Here is a 16,752-nt window from a genome sequence, read left to right on the forward strand (position 1 = left end):
AGAAATGTTTAAAAAAAAAACAAAACAATTTGACTTAAAAAATTCTGGATCCTTTTAACCCATTGAAACAGCATATAACATTAGAATCCAGTGCATGGTGTTTAAACTTTGTTTCCCCAGAATTTAGAAACTGGAAAAAGCTTCTCAAATCTTCCAGTTCAACTGTTGTTATTTAAAGAAGGGAAAGAGATAGAGGAGAAAAATTCCAGAAGTCAAAAGCTAAAACATCAGTGACAATAATACATGAAATGTCTACTACATCTGAGATAACTATAGAGCCTTTTGTTCTTTTCTTTTTTTCCTCATAAAACTCTTCCAAGATAGATATTATTATACCTATTTTGCAGATAGGAAGATCAGGGCCTCATACTTTTTTTTTTTTTTTTTTTTAAGAGAGAGTGTGTTTTAATATTTATTTTTAGTTTTTTTTTTTTTTTTTTTTTTCCGGCGGACACAGCATCTTTGTTTGTATGTGGTGCTGAGGATGGAACCCGGGCCGCACGCATGCCAGGCGAGCGCGCTACCGCTTGAGCAGGGCCTCACTCTTAGGAATAAGTAGAGCAGGGATTTGAATCTTGCTTTGTCTGAATCCAGACTTCTACTTTCTCCAAGGGTTCAGCTTGCGTTTGTATGTAAGCTTCAACCTGCTCCCTCCAGAACTGTGCAAGAGACCTGTTAATTTGAAAAGATGTCAAGTTAGCGCCCATGGGCCTTAAAACTGAAATGTTTGCAACGCCTGCTCTGAGCAGATGTGCTGGGTTGCAGTTACCCTGTGATGTCTGTACCTAGACTGAAGATCCATATCAAGACAACGAGCAAACCGTAACTGTTTGAGAAGAAGCTGCGATGGCTTTCCTCATTCTCTTCTTTTTTAAACAAACCAGACTGTCAGCATCGGTGTGAAAGTTGAGTGCTTCACAGTAGTGACCCAGGAGCTAGTGCACTTGACCCAATTCAAACTCTTCTGCTTTTGTTCTCAGAGGCTGCCTCACCTTCTTAAAAGAAAAAAGAAAAAAAAAAAAATCAATGCTGGCCAATCTATGTCTTTGTAGAGTGCATTTGATTTAGGAGACAGTCCTTTGGAGCTACATCCCGTGAATAAGGTGGGTGAACAAGCTGGATAATATTTTGAGTCATAAGTAAGCCGGGAATAGGGTGCAGTGATACTGATTTTGTCTTGTAGTTTATTAAACGGTCTCTGAAGGACTTTGTCAAGAGCTTCTAAAAGTGCTTTAACGAATGTCTGCAATGTTGGAAAAGCACATCAGCCGCCAAGGGTCTGCTTTGAAGGGTAACGGTCACTTGACTACATCAGCTCTGTCTGAGGTCTTTAAGAAGATGTTGAACCCTAACTATAGAGTCCAGTCTTGAATTATGACTTCGGGTGCTATCACCTTCTGCAATAAGACTCTGTCTGCATTGTTATGAATTGTAGTTCTGCAATAAAAAGAACCAGGATGTGAAGGTTTGCTCAGTAAACATGGTTCTACAAGGCAAAGAAACCAGGATGCCAATGGCACCTCAGCATCCTGAGAACCTAATATTCATAGGAACAAAAAGTAATATGCCGAGCTACACTAAAAACTAAATAGACAATGAGAAAAGCGGCAGGTGGGTGGGGTGGGGTGGGGTGGGGTGAATGATGTTTTTATGGTTCTGGCTCTAAGAGGGAAACTAGGAGATGTTTGAAATAATATTGTTATCTGGTTAGGGAGCCTGTTGTTTATAATGAATTAGAGGCACAAGGAGGAAGTCAGTCATGATATGTTTAGTCTGTGGCCTTTCTAAGATATTTCAATATTTAGAATTTTAAAGTGAACTTTGTATGAATGTCACTTTACACTGAAAGTGACACATCAGAATTAAGATATTTCTCTTAAGAAGAGTTAACATTTTATAATCCCCATCATGAAATCTCTCAATCAGAAGGCAATGGTGTTTTAATAGTCTTTTATCATTTAGAGGGGAGCTGGGTAAGAATAATTGCAATATGTTTTAATGATCTGAGTATGAAACTCAAAGCATTCAGACCAGATTTTAGTACATATTTCCCATCTTCTGAAACCACTGAAAATGTTTTATTAGGTGGCATATTACAAATGAAGGCCTCTGTAAACATTCAAAGCTACCCTAAATCTAGATCATTTTGGTTAATATGATAAAAGTGAGAAGAAGAGGAAAAGTATTGTACAAACCCAGGGTAGAAACAATGTAGTGAACAAGTCTTGTCTCGGGATTACAAAGATTAATCCTTCATTACAAATTTACAATTGTCATTAAGAGTTCTCTCTGGCCTAAGTGGCAGAGAACCTTTCCAACTCACCACTTCTGCATGAGTTCAGGGTTCATAAGTCAGCAGATTGTTTAAAAATCTTCCATAATAGAGGTCCTGAGAGGAAAATTGAGCTCTTCTTTGGCCATATCATTTAGCATTTCAAAAGAATGTGTTTTGAGAAAGCCTTTGCCTTTTAACCTTGTCCTGTTGATTGCGTTTGTGGGAATCTCAGAGAAGGGCTCTTCAGAAAAGACACACCATTGGCCTGGGGCCTCTGACCGCCTGTGCTTCCCCACAGTGGCCCTGTTCCCTTCCCCTGGAGGCAGTGGGGTGAAAAGTCAGGACAGATGGAGTGGGGAACCTTGCTTCTGTTTTTCACAGGTCTTACAATTTCATGCAAATCATTTACCCAGCTGAGTTCTCTCTTTCCTCAGCGGTTAAAATAGGTTTTAAAATGTTTACCACATAGGACAGTTGGGAGGATCAGATGGGAGAATCAGTCTGTTCATCAGTAAGTGGTTTTTCAGGGAATATTCATGCCTGGGCTACCTGAGTGGGAAAAGCTGGGCCTCCAGCCTCCAGGGCCTCTGAGGGCACTTTGCAGGGCTGATTGATGGGTGGATTATGGTTCTTAAGGAGGGTCTGATTCCCACTACATATGTTATACCCATAAATTCCTTCCTCTCTGCCACTCTGAAGTCCTGAGATTCCCCCCCATCTCTGTCCCAAGGCTGGACTACAGAGTATCAGAAGGGACACACTGAGAAGTTGTGTTAGTGCGTGAATGTATTTTAAGTCCTTTGCTTCTTTCCTCTGTCGCTACCCCTTTTAAACCCTGTTAAGAGACTGAGAGGGGGCTCCCAGTGACAGAGCACTTGCCTAGCTGTGCAAGGCCTTGAGTTCAATTTATAAAGAAAAAAAAATGTGAGAGAGGAAAGGAGGGGAAAAAAGGAGAAAGAGTGAGAGCACACAAGCACACTAGAAAAAAAAAAGGCATTTTCAGGAAAGGAAGAGGCGTAGTTGTTTCTTCCCCTCCTCCTAAGAAGCCCCCTCTGAGATTCAACTATACGTGAAGATTAGAAGAACGTGAGAGACGCCTGGGAAAACTTTCTCACAGCCAGGAGCAGGAGGAAGCACGAAGCCTGGCCGTCTGAGACCGTCGGAAACCCACACTTCCACACCCAGAGCAAGAGCGGGTCCTTCAGCCGAGGAGGGTGGTCAGCCAGGGAGCGGGGCAGGGAGAGGAGTCTTGCAGTGAAGGTGGCAATGTCCTTCCAGGATGGGGTGGGAGTACCCGGGCCTGTGGACACACCAATCCATCCTGACCCCAGAGTATGTCCACCTTTTTGTGCAGAAAATGTGCAGGGGCGGAGTCCATGTAGGCAGCTGCCCTGGTTCAATTCCTCTGCTTTTCCAAAGGAAGGCAGTATCCACCTGGGACCCTGAAAAGAAAAAAACAAAACAAAACACTGGATCTCTTGCTAGAAGTATGACATCCCCCCACCCCCTTGTTGGCGATTGGACCCAGGAGTGCTCCACCACTGAGCTACATCCTCAGCCTTTTAAAATTCTTTTTTTTTTTTTTTAAATTTTTAAATTTTGTAAAATTTTGAGACAGGGTCTTGCTAAATTGCTCAGGCTGGCCTCAAACTTATGATCCTCCTGCCTCAGACCCCCAAATTGCTGGGATTATTCGCGTGGGCCACTTTGCTCTGCTATGACCTACTTTGGGGTCTTTTAGAAGCTTGAGTGAGAAACATTTTATGCTGAATTTTCTGACACACATCTGAAGTCAACCGTCATCTCTGGGTTGAACTGGAATGAAGGAGCCCCATTGTGGTGCGGCACACACTATATTAACACCCCGCCACACTTTGCCCTAGGCCCTTTCTAGATTTGCTTTCAGTAAGCTTTTTGGTGAGAGGAAATCAGTTTAACATTGAGGAAAAAAAAATATAAGGAACCACTTCACAAATCTTGTTGCTGACCATGGTTAGTCCAAGGCTCGGGCCATGGTGTCCTCTCCATGGGACCGCAGTGGCAATGCTTCTCTTTCGTGTCAGCACTGGAGAGCTAGGAAGACTCTAGTACCCTGGTGACAAGTTTGTTTCTGTCCAGTGAGCACTGAATTTTCTATGCGGTTTGTTTCCTGCTTGGTTTCCGAAAAGCTTAGAACTACATAGCAGACATTTTCTGTATTAGCCTCACCTCTCGTTTTAGCTTGATTTTTGTCTTCATTTCTCTGGCTTTGTTTTTAGATTCTTTTTTGTTTTTAACTTGCTGTACTGACTAAGGTGCTGTATCTTTATCATCTGCCCTAAATCCTCTGATAAAGCCAGAGGCAAAGAAAATGTCCAACAAGTCGTATGCTCTGCTCCTGTACTAACATCACAATGGTAATCTGACAGTCCACTGAGAGTGTTCTGGAAGGAGATAATGTGCCCATCAGAAGGCTCCCAGGTCTTAGATGGCAGTTTGAATTCCTGCTGCATTTTAATAAGCTGATACTTGAGTTCCTGTAAGAGGCTCTTGTGAGTTTGATAACTGTGTGTCCATCTACAAGAAAGTTCATCTTTGAACCAATTATTTCCTTCATCTCTACCCCAGGCACATTATTCTTCTTTCACGTCCTCGAACATGCCAAGCTCTTTCCTACTTCAGGGCCTCTGCACGTACCATTTATCTCTGCTTAAATTGTTCTTCTCCTCTCCCAAGCTATCTGCTTCTCATTCATTAGAGCACAGTGGCCTGTGCTCTAACCAGAATAACTGGGGAGTTTAAAACAAAATTGCTGTCCATGTCCTTTGGCAGCTCAATTCAATTACAGTCTTTGTGGGTGGGGCCCAGGCATTGATATTTTCTGAAAATCTTCTCAGACGATTCTAATTTTCAGCCAGGGTGAGAAACACAATTTTGAGTCTCAGCTTAAATGTCAGCTGCTCAAAGACGCCATCTTTGACCACCTCTAGAATATAGTTATTATGTTCTTGCCATCTGTGCAGCACGTTTTCTGATTCCTTTGTAATGGTCACCATAATTTGTTTTTGTTACCTGTGTTTGACTATTTGTTTGTGTCCCCCATTCTTCCCCAGGATTTAGGTGCTGGGAGGCCGGAAGTTTATCTGTCCTGGTCTTTTTTCTGTACATGTTATCAGGCCCGTTACAGGGTTCTGAATCTGCCTGTGTCCCTAGGCCCTTCCTGTCACTATATACTGTCTCGTGACAGACACAGGGACTGCATAAATCCTTGCATACTTGAATGGACTTTATTCTTATGGCAGGTAGTTTTCAACCAAGGTATCACCCTCAGCAATAAGATTGACAGTTATTTGGGGATTTGGGGTATGTTTTGGGTTGTGACCACATCATGCAAGTTAAAAAGTTGGTTTAGGTAATTCAGCCATAATTGGAATAATTACAGATGGCCTCCACACCTGGATTGCAGAGAGAGACAAGAAAAGCAAACATATGTTTTTAGGCAAATAACGAAACTCGGAGGATTCTGAAAACAACTCAGAGTCCAGTACCTCCCTTCACAGGTGCAGGGCCACCCAAGCAGGGCCACTGCATGGGGCCACAGGAGCTTTTGCTATGGCTGTGTCTGTTCTTTCCAAATTATTATTTGGTAGTTACTAAAGCAAAGCAGATAGCTCACCTCCTGTCTTCATACTATCAAGCTGACTGTGTGTAAGCTCTAAGGTGTTTTTCCCTAAGTTTAAATTAACCAAGACCAGTCCATGTGAGGGATTTGTGTGTGTGTGTGTGTGTGTGTGTGTGTGTGCACTTTATTTCACTTCCTTAAGGAATCATCTTGGTTTCTCACGCCTCCTTTCTCCAGTTGCATGTGGTGATTGATTCTTTGAAGGAAAATAGAGGCATGGGGGGAGAAGTGGTCCAGGGAGGGATCAATGAAACACAGACCCAGCTGTGCAGTAGGGGCCTCCCTCTGCCTCTTGGCTGGGAGGTTTCACCGTCTCATGGAGAAAAGTGCACGTGTACACCCCCAAACCCACACAAACGAAACCCCCTCTGCGGAGAAGCGGGCCACAGGAAATTGACTTGAGCACAGGAACTTGCTAATCGCTTTTGTCACATTCAGATTGTCCCTGCTCCCTCAGTCACCTCTGCGCGCTGAGCCCGACCAGCTCGGGTTGGATTCTCTATCAGCCCAACTTCATGTTTTAAGTTCTTCCAACATGAAGCAGTCGTAATCTTGGGGAGGAGAGAAACACCAATCCTCGAAGTAAATCACCAGGCTGATGAGGCTTCGCTTGCTTTTGTTTTGACAGACCTGTGCCCAGTAAATTTGATTTCCGGAGTCAGTCATCTTGGCGTCTTCTTCGACAGGTAAGAGTTTGTTTCTTTAAAAATATTTCTTCAGCGTCTACGGGAATCTTTCTCATTCTATTTAGCTTTAGTTTAGGCTGAGCATCGTGGTTCCCTTGTTCCACTTTATAGAAGGAGGGAGAGTGGTTCTGCTCTCCCCTCCCCTCCAAAGTCCTAACAAAATGCATCTCATTTTTTGAAAACATTAAACATGATAATACGCCGCTTTTTGGTTTTCCAGATGTTCTCCTAGAAAATGCACTGTTTGTAATTGACTAGGACTGAGCTCAACGAGCTAGGTGGTTTGAATATCACCCCGTGTGTGATGAAGTAAATCTAAAGATCCTCTAATGAGTATAATATCAATTTAAAATTTTTCTAGTTTGGAAACAGAACCAAAATCAAAATGATGTAGATTTGGATCCAGTGTTTTTAGCTTGTTTGTTTCCCCTATTGACAACGCTACTATTGACTTTCTAAAAGTGGTATATAATGTCTATGTTTTGAAGTTAAAATTGGCTTTTGAGATGGTTTCATTTGGAGACAAGTTGTGAAGTACCAATTAGTTGCCTGGGTTGTAAATAAGAAAGTCTGGGAAATCACCAGTTTTAGGTGCGTTATTAAGTCACAGCTGCCAGTGAAGGATTCAAACAAGCAACCAGTAACCAACGTTCACTTATGGGTTCTATGCTGGTGCTTCGGAGGAGATGAGAGAAATATAAAGAAATATTTCCTTTGAAGGACCCCATAGTCTAGTAGTTGCAATGAGACATAAAACCCAGGAAGCAGTGCAAGGTGGGGCTTAAGTGACAAAGGGGGTGGCATGGGCTGTCACAGTTACAGGAGTTCCAAGGAGGGGCTCTGGGAGTAAGCTGGAGGAGTTGGGAAGGTAAGGGCTTGGGAAGGATGTGAAGTTGGAGCAGATGGAGAAGGGGAAGGTTATTTTAGACAGGGAGGACGGCATGGGTCTTTGCACAAGTGTGAGACTGACTTGGAGATGACCCCAGTTGAAGAGACGGCCCAAGAAGACAAGAAAGTTTGTTTTGCACATTACAGAAAATAGGATTAGAAAGCTCCGGAGGGACCTTAAGGGGAAACTAAGGAGCACAGACTCCATTGGAAGGAGTCTTCTTATGGCGCTAGGTTCCGCCTATCAGTTCTCTCTGCTCTAACGGAATTCCACTTGAGTGGAATTCGGTGATCTTCGCCATCCTTAGGTTTGCTTTCTTGTCCCTGCATCTGTCTGTGGTCCTCCATTTGTCCCCTACTGTCTTCCCCTTAGAACGTCATTTATGCAGAGAAGGGATTGTGTGGATTGGGGTGACCTCCATCTCCCGTTTCAACATTCTCAGGAGGTCCTTCAGGGCTCTGGTAATTGAAGTGGCCTTCTTCATGGGAGAGCGACTGGTGGATGGATAGGCTTGTCTCTGGCTCTCAAAGACCAGTCCTGGGTTGGGGCTGGGCTCAGTGGTAGAGCACTTGCCTAGCACGTGTGAGGCACTCGGTTCGATCCTTAGTGCCACATAAAAATAAATAAATAAACAAAGGTATTGTATCCATCTACAACTAAAAATTAAAATAATAAAAATAATAAAACACCAGTCCAAAAGTTCCGTGAACTATGTGTTCCCTTGCATATTGGAATGAGATGTTATGGATACTCTGCTGTTCCTTTAGGGAGTAAGTATATCATGATTCTTGGACCATGAAATATCTGAATCCATATAATAAAAAACTTATAGTATGGTGAATAAGAACCCTGACACTGGAGCCATATTGGCTTGTGCTAAATCTTGGTTCTATCATTTTTGGTCTATAGGAACCTCAGACAAATTACTTAAATTCTTTGATGTTCCTATTTTTAAAAAATCTGTAAAATGGCTCTAATGGTAATAATAACTGAAGATACCTACCTCAGAGGGTTGTTGTGGTCATAAAATGATTATTATATACATATATCATATATATAATAAAATGGTGTTATATATAATATAACGTGTATATGTATATATGTGTGTATCACTGAATCTAGTACCCAACATTAAATACACACTCAAAGATGTAGCTGTTATGATTCTTATAAAAACTTGGATATGGACAAATGACAACAATATGACCCATCTTGGGAGAAAGTTACCTGCCGACTAGCTTTTTAAATACCAATATTCCTTTCAAAGGAAATTGGTGGCAGAGACTGAGAATTGACATTTTTTTTAGGCACCAAGTACAAACTAGACACAGGAGTTGGGTGTTTTATAAAGATACATGAAAAAAAGAAAATCAGATTAGAGACTGATTTTTCAAGTCTTTCTCTATCACTTTCTCAGGCTCCTCTGACTATGCACTGCCTCATTTGTGGGCATCTGTGGTTGATGTTGCTCTCTGAATGCTTTGGGTGGAATTATCGAGGTGCTCGGAGTCAGAGGCAGAGTGAGAGACATTTCTTCCTTGGCCAGATTAGATTAATTTTTAATTTTTACAATATTTCAATTTCAGGACTTGGGACCATTTTGAGAGCAAGTGTTGAAAGTACTTATTTGGGCTCTAGATGCTTGGGTCTGGGTGAAGGCCAGACAGGATGAAAAAGATCCTGTTTCCCTTTCTACTCCCTAGATTAGAGATTCTCTTGGATTAGAAAGCCCCTAAAAATGCAAGTACAGCTGGTATGTTAATTATGCAAGAGATTCTCAAATATGTGTGTAGATTACTTTAGTCAAAGAGTAATATTGTTTTCGTTCTAGTGAGAACATAGGGAGGAAATCTGGGCCTTCATGTGTGGAAAGGGATGGGCAGGAGTCAGGATGGGGTGCCCCGTGGAGGCTGGAAGACAGTATGACAGTAGGGGGGGAGGGGTGGGCAATGAGAGAAGCAGGGTGTCAGAGAAGGAAGGGGCGAACAGAGGGAAAGGCGGGGTTCAGAAGCACACAGCCCTTTCATGGTTCAGTCATTTGATTCCAGCAGCTGTGTGAATGCCCTGAGCAACTTCTTAATGACTTGCATAAAATATTGTCCAGCTATTCCCAGAGATTTGTCTGATTCTAGGCTGGAATAGTTGTTCCTAAGGCCGACTGGACATCAAAACCACAGGAAAAGCTTTTAAGAATTAGAAATTCTCAGGAGCAGTGGTGCACACCTGTAATCCCAGCAATTTGGGAGGCTTGAGGCAGGATTGCAAATTTGAGGCCAGTCTCAGCAACTTAGTGAGACCCTCAGCAATTTAGTGAGGCCCTGCCTCAAAAAAAAAAAAAAAAAAAAAAAATAGGACTAAGGATATAGTTCAGTAGTAAAGCACCCCTGGGTTCAATCTCCAATACCAAAAAACAAAACAAAACCCCAAAACCCCATAAACCAAGCTCTAATTTGACTTGGAAGCAGTGATTTTATGGATGGGGGTTTGGGAGTCATTAATCCAGAACCTTCCCACCAGGGCCATACACACTGAGATGGTACATTGAGTAAGTGCTCAAATGAGCCAAACTATCTTCTCTCTCGTGTGATGGATATCTTCACACAGAAAGCATTTTCTTTTATTTGAATTTATTCCTTGGAATGAGTTCGTGGGAGTGGGATGACTTGGTCAAGAGTGTGAACATACTTAGCTTAATCATATTTACATTTTAATATGCAAACATAGAGCGCCACTTCTTTAAAAAACATGCACAGGCTATATGTTGTTATTCTGATCTCAGAGAAAGAAGTTGGCTTTCAAGGGAGAAAGTGCCAAATCACTTCTCCGACAAAATAGAATACAAATGAATTGCTTTTGGAAGAAATTTCCAGAGAATTGCTGAATGTTCAATGACTTCTTGGAGCTTAAATTGGAACAGTCTTATCTGTGCACTTAGTTTCTCGTAAAACGGATGTCAGCAGTGACCTCTTCCCCATTTCATAGAAAAGAAAGCCAAGGAACCAAGGCGGTGAAGTAATATGCAGGATGATTCTCATCATATTGGCCACATAACCTATTTGGCTTACTGTTAAAATAAATAAATGACTGAGTAGTTGTATGCATGACCTCATGGGGATAAAGCACTGTAAAATAAATGCATGGGGGATGGGTAGACACGTAATTGACCAAGATATGAGATAGACTTCCCACCTTTTTTTTTTCCTGCATCATTATTATTCATTATTTGTATAATATCCCTAAAAGCATGGTCATCATTTGGGAATAAGATGAATTTTCAGTAGTTTCAGTGGAAAAAAAAATGCTATTGCAAAATATCAAGTGACAGAAGACAGTGGTGTTCCAGAACCCAGCCTGCACTTGCTTGGAAGAAATGATTGTAATATTTTTGTACATTTTGCAAGCCAGTGTTTACTTCTATTTCTCCGTGTAGTCAAAATACTTTATGATGGTGTGCTTGATCATCTCTCTTCCTTCTTCATTCAGTGAGATCATGTTGTAAACTACAAATTGGCTGAAATAGAAGTATTTATGCCACAGAAATCAGAAAACACAATAAATCAGGCTCTCCACCTTCCCCCGCCACCCAAGACCCTGCTTTAAAATATTTTGCAGCATACCACCAAGGAACTGTGGAAAATGCAAATATGGCAATTTGACAGTACATGTCAAGATGTTCATATGCTTTATCCATTCTTTCCATCCCTGGAAATTTATTCCAAACAAACAATTCAAAGAAGGAAGAAACACCATGCAGGAACACATGCACTGTATTATCATTTATAACAGTGAAATCTGCTAAACACTAAGCAACAGGGGTTTTGGCAGCTTTAGCTCCATGGAATATTTTGTAGTCATTAAAAGTCCTAGTTAAAATTAGTTATAAAAATATGTTTGATGAAATGTTAAGTTAGAAAAGCAGGATTAATATTTTTACTTACATCTAATTTTATGATGATGAAAATTAAATGTAAGCCATTTAATTTAAAAAAATGAAAACATTCTGTGTTAGAATGGTGAAATTGCTGAATTTGCTTTTTACTTCATTTATTGTAGTAGTGGTGTATGTGCATTTAAAAATTTTGGAGAAGATCTGTAAAGAAGTGGCCTTGAGCAGTTTTAATATTTAAGAGGGTTTTGTGGACAAGATGAAGATGTTTACTGTTAATCCCTAGGCAGGATTTTTTTTTTGTACCAGGGATTGAACCCAGGGGTGCTTAACCACTGAGCCACATCCCCAGCCCCTTTTATATTTTATTGAGAGATGGGGTCTCGCTGAGTTGCTCAGGATCTTGCTAAGTTGCTGAGGCTGGCTTTGAACTTGAGATCCCCCTGCCTCAGCCTCCTGAGACACTGGGATTACAGGTGTGCACCACAGGGCACGGCTGGGCAGGGTATTTTAAAGGGAGTTTCAGTCCAAGCAGCCCAGAGTGGAAGATGCTAAGGGGGTTCCATAGAGCAGCTGAGAAAGGAAAGGAAGTGCCTGGGCCTTGAGGACTTGCAAAAGTAGACTGCAGGAATAGAGAGCAGTGTCCTCACACATACGCTAGGGCCAGGGGTTTTCTGGACACAGCTCTCCGAGAAATAGCCCAGAGAAAAGCTACCCTCAAAGGCCAGAGGGAGCAAGAAGAGAACATTTCTCAGTAAGGGACAAAGAGATGCTGATCTCAGAAGTAAACAAGATGTATGTGAATAGCTCCCTATTAATCAGGGGAAAAAATAAAAATAAAAAGAGGACTCAGACCAGAAAGCATACAATTCTTCTAAATCATGGGTTCTCAAATTTTAATAGGCTCAAGAATCACCTGGAGTTGGGGTTGGCTCAATGGTAGAATGCTTGCGTGGCATGTAAGGGCATTAGGTTTGATTCTCAGCACCACATATAAATCATAAAATAAGGGTCCAACAATAACTAAAAAAATATTAAAAAGAAAAAAAAAGAATCACTTGGATGGGTGAGGAAGGTGTTAAAGAATGCAGTATCTGAGGGGCCACCTGTAAGCATTCTGATACAGTTGGTGTGGGAGCTGGCAGGAATGTGCATTTTTAGCAAGTCTTTGGATGTGAATGGTCTGCAGGTCAGGCTTTGAGAAAACACTAACAGACTGAAGGAAATAGTCTGGTTTGGTCCAGGGAATGTATCTGTGTGCACACGTGTGCGTGACTCTGTGTGTTTGTGGGTTTTGCAGGTGAGGCTGTTCTGTGGAGGCTCAGAATATCCAAGTGGCCGTAGCAGAGGTCGTGATACTAAGATCACCTACTTGGGAACTTTAGTGATTGTCATAACTCACAAATAGCCTTTAATGTTTTCTGTTCTTCTTACACTGAAAATTATTCTTTTACTTTATTTGTGCTCCACATTATCAAGCTTCTAATCTCTGTGGTAAATCAAGAGCCCATCTTCACAAAGTTGGAGGCCCATTTCAGGGCCTATTGGATGTGTGAGGGTCTGACCTCTGGAGCCCTCCTTCACAAGCACCTGACAGCCACCTTGGTCCCTATGTAACTGGGTTTTTCATTGTAGAGAGTTGTTTCTTAATCACTCGTTTGGTCACAAATTCCTTTGAGCTTTGATGAGAACCAAAGACCTTTGAGAAAAAGCAAAAATTCAGGTAGGTATACACATTTGCCATAGGGTTTCAGGGGATTTAGGAACCTGCTAAAGCCCATCTCTGGACTCCCAGTGATCCAGAGCCTTCACATTAATAATTGCTGCCTCAGAAGTTATTAGTGCAGGGGAGGGAGCCTTACAGAAGCTGAGAAAATCAAACCTCTGGGTACGCAATGTCAGATTAAGGCATAAATGCTGCCTCTTCAGTTAATGGCTGAAAGGAGGACAAGATGGCCGATATGCGTATAGTTTTCAAGCATTGGATTCTTAAATCAAGTAGTACAGGGGGCTCAAGTTGGTTCCTTTCAGAGAATATAGGATTAGTGTTCTAAGCCCTCCATTCTAAGCCCTGAATTCTTTTATGGGAAGCCAAGATCAGCTCTCATTTGGGAAGCAGTTTCTCAAGTCTAGCGTTAGGATCCTACTTACTGTCATATGTGATCTTGGACGGCGCAAGAGATGCAGGCAGGCTGTAAATACCAGGCTGGCCAACCCCAGAGTGCAGTGAGTGGTGAGGGACCAACTGATAGCTTCCTGGACACCTAGCCAGGCTGCTTTCCGAGTGAAGCCACTAACTGGTATATAATGTGCTTACTTCTAAGTTGTAGCTTTTCCTGTCTGAAGCTGAACATCTGGTGGGGCCCTGATAACTTTGGAGATACTCTTTTTGCAGTGTGGACTTTTTTTTTTTTTTTTAATTTTTTATTGTTGGCTGTTCAAAACATTACATAGTTCTTGATATATCATATTTCACAATTTGATTCAAGTGGGTTATGAGTTCCCATTTTTACCCCATATACAGATTGCAGAATCACATCAGTTACACATCCATTGATTTACATATTGCCATACTAGTGTCTGTTGTATTCTGCTGCCTTTCCTATCCTCTACTATCCCCCCTCCCCTCCCCTCCCCTCCCCTCTTCTCTCTCTGCCCCCTCTACTGACATTCGTTTGTCCCCCTTGTATTATTTTTCCCCTTCCCCTCACTTCCTCTTGTATGTACTTTTGTATAACTCTGAGGGTCTCCTTCCATTTCCATGCATTTTCCCTTCTCTCTCCCTGACCACTGAAACCCAGTTGGCCATCTTCTGTTAGTGGGGAACTGACTTGCCATTTGGGGAATTGTATGTTTGGGGTGAAAGCTCATGCCTTTGTTAATCTCACATCCACTTGGCCTGTGATATCAGGCAGGGTATGGAGACTTACTCCAAACCCTTTGTTTCAGTAAGCCAATTCTGCTGAAGGTGATGAGATGAAGACTATGTTATTACGTCATGGTTACAGAGGGGGTTGACCCAGGGTGGGGAGGGCAACGCACCCATCTCTAGTCCTCCAAGATAAAGTCTATGAAATTGGCCAACCATTTATGAAATACAAGTCTGGATTATCTATGAGGGATAAATGATAATCGTACATCTGTCTTTGGGGTAGAAAATGAAAATTTATAACATATACTCATTTAGTAAATATACTTCATTTTTTATAACCACTTAAATTATTGCACAACCATTGTTAGGTTTCTTGCCAACTTTAATATTCAAATCATATGGCATCATATAACCCCTAGTTACAGACCTCAAAAGACAAATAAAGGAGTGGGGGGTGTAATTTGCCTAGTGTGTACAAATCCTGGGTTTGATCCCCAGCATGGCTAATAAAAAAACAAAAAATCCAAAACGCAAAGCAAAAATGAAACAAAACAATAACAACAGCAAACACATACGAATGTTCCTTAATTTATGATGGTTTGACTTATCGTTTTTTGACTTCATGATAGTGTCTATACAGACCTTTGTTTCTTTCAGTGCAGTATTCAATAAATTACATGAGGTATTCAATACTTTGTTAAAAATAGGCTTTGTATTAGATAATTTCCTCCAACTCTATGTTAATGCAAGTGTTCTGAGCACCTTTTGAGGTAGGCTAGGCTAAGCTGTGATGTTCAGTAGGTTAAGTGTTTTAAATGAATTTTCAATTTGGAATAGGTTTATGGGATATAATCTTTTCTAAGTCAAGGAGCATCTGTTTTCTGTGTCCATTAAAGGTCAGCTGCAAACTTGTACCCCTGTTACCTCCTAGAGGTGGCTTCCCCTGCTTTGTCATGATGCCCAGCATCCTAGTTGCTGATGCAAGCAACTGACTGGAACATTCTCACCTTGATGCTTTTACTTCTTTCAGGTGGGATTCCTACTTTTCCTCTGTCTCCCCCAATTCCTGGTCCAGCTCCCACCTTTTGCAGAAATTCCAAATACACATCCCTCACCATGAACCTTTTCTTTCCTTTCTTATACTTTTTTCTCAGTTGCCACAAAAATTTCTACTGATGTTTGTTCTAGTTGAGCTGAAAATGATCCCAACCAAGTATAAGGATGCTTGTGATTATTCCTTCTAGTAAGAAAAAAGAAAGCCATATATTTAGATTCAAATTTAAGTGATGTGAAGCTACTGTTATCAGCTGCAAAAACCTGGAAGAGGTCTACAACTCTCCTTTGGCACACTTTCTCTTGATAAAACCTGATTTTCCTTAAGCTCCAATATCTTCAGGTAGTAACTTGTTCAGACTTATATTGATGGCTTTTCTCTTTCTCTTCCTCTTCCTCTGGTTGTGATGAAGGAGTAGAAGAGGGTGTTGGAGGTATATACAGGAAATAGGAGGGGAAAGGCCAGAAAAACCTTACATATTGGCAGTACAATTTCCTACATCTGCTAAAACAATATTTGTCACTATATTCCAGTACACACACTATCTGGAAGTGTCAAAGAAGTTTCTGAAATAATGTTAACTTTAAAAATATAATAGTAGTTGGTTTTAGTGATGCACACCTATAATCCCAGCTACATGGGAGGCTGAGGAAGGAGGATGGCAAGTTTGAGGCCAGTCTTGGCAACTTAACAAGACCCTGTTAAATCCTCAGCACTGCAAAAATAAAATAATAAAAATACAAAACAAAACAATAGTGTGGGTATACATAATAAATTATATATGCAAAATGTATATTAGTTTAATGGTATGAATCTCATTTAATTTTTTAGTAATTTGAATCTCACTTATTTAATTAAAAAATATATTATATGTGTATAATGCATGTTTATTGTAGCAAATGTGTCTTTTTTTATACCTTTATTTAATTTATTTATTTTTATGTGGTGGTGAGGATTGAACCCAGTGCCTCATACATGCTAGGCAAGTGCTCTACCACTGAGCCACAACCCTAACCTGTCTTTTTTTTTTTAATTTTTAAAAATTGTAGATGGACAAAATACCTTCATTTTATTTTATTTTATTTTTTTTTTAATGTGGTATGGGAGATCAAACCCAGTGCCTCACGCATGCTAGGCAAGCGCTCTACCACTGAGCTACAGCCCCAGCCCCCTATCTTTTATCTTAAGTACACTTTTTTTGTTGTTGTTTTATTTGTAAGTCTTTAAGTTTTCATTTATTCAAAGTGCCATAATCCCGGTGTTTTTCCTTTAAGATGTATGAAATCTATAACAAAAAAGCTTGAACGTTGTATCTTAATGTAATAGAAATACAACTAATGCTTAAAAGGATCATTTGAATTAACAAAGGGCAATGAAGGTAATCTTGCTGAGTCTCTAACCTTTCTTTTCATCCTCTACATCTCAGGGA

The 16,752-nt window shown here is 40.9% G+C and overlaps 1 protein-coding gene and 1 long non-coding RNA gene across 2 annotated transcripts in view; one reads left to right on the forward strand and one right to left on the reverse strand.

Annotated features, from left to right (window-relative positions):
• Positions 1-479: 479 nt before the first annotated feature.
• On the reverse strand, positions 480-2,588 carry LOC114100676 (uncharacterized). The gene is made up of 3 exons (XR_003584121.2): positions 2,324-2,588; positions 770-995; positions 480-672 (listed from the first exon to the last, which is right to left on the reverse strand). It is a non-coding gene; the product is annotated as an uncharacterized lncRNA (long non-coding RNA).
• A 3,763-nt stretch (positions 2,589-6,351) lies between these two features.
• The window catches only part of Rhoh (ras homolog family member H), a 34,771-nt gene continuing 24,370 nt past the window's right edge, over positions 6,352-16,752 (forward strand). The window contains exon 1 of the mRNA XM_027938520.2: positions 6,352-6,622. The gene's annotated coding sequence lies outside the window, so the exon portion shown is untranslated. The remainder of the gene's footprint in view (positions 6,623-16,752) is intronic.

This window comes from Marmota flaviventris, chromosome 7 (assembly GCF_047511675.1).
Source record: "Marmota flaviventris isolate mMarFla1 chromosome 7, mMarFla1.hap1, whole genome shotgun sequence".
Classification (NCBI taxonomy): domain Eukaryota; kingdom Metazoa; phylum Chordata; class Mammalia; order Rodentia; family Sciuridae; genus Marmota; species Marmota flaviventris.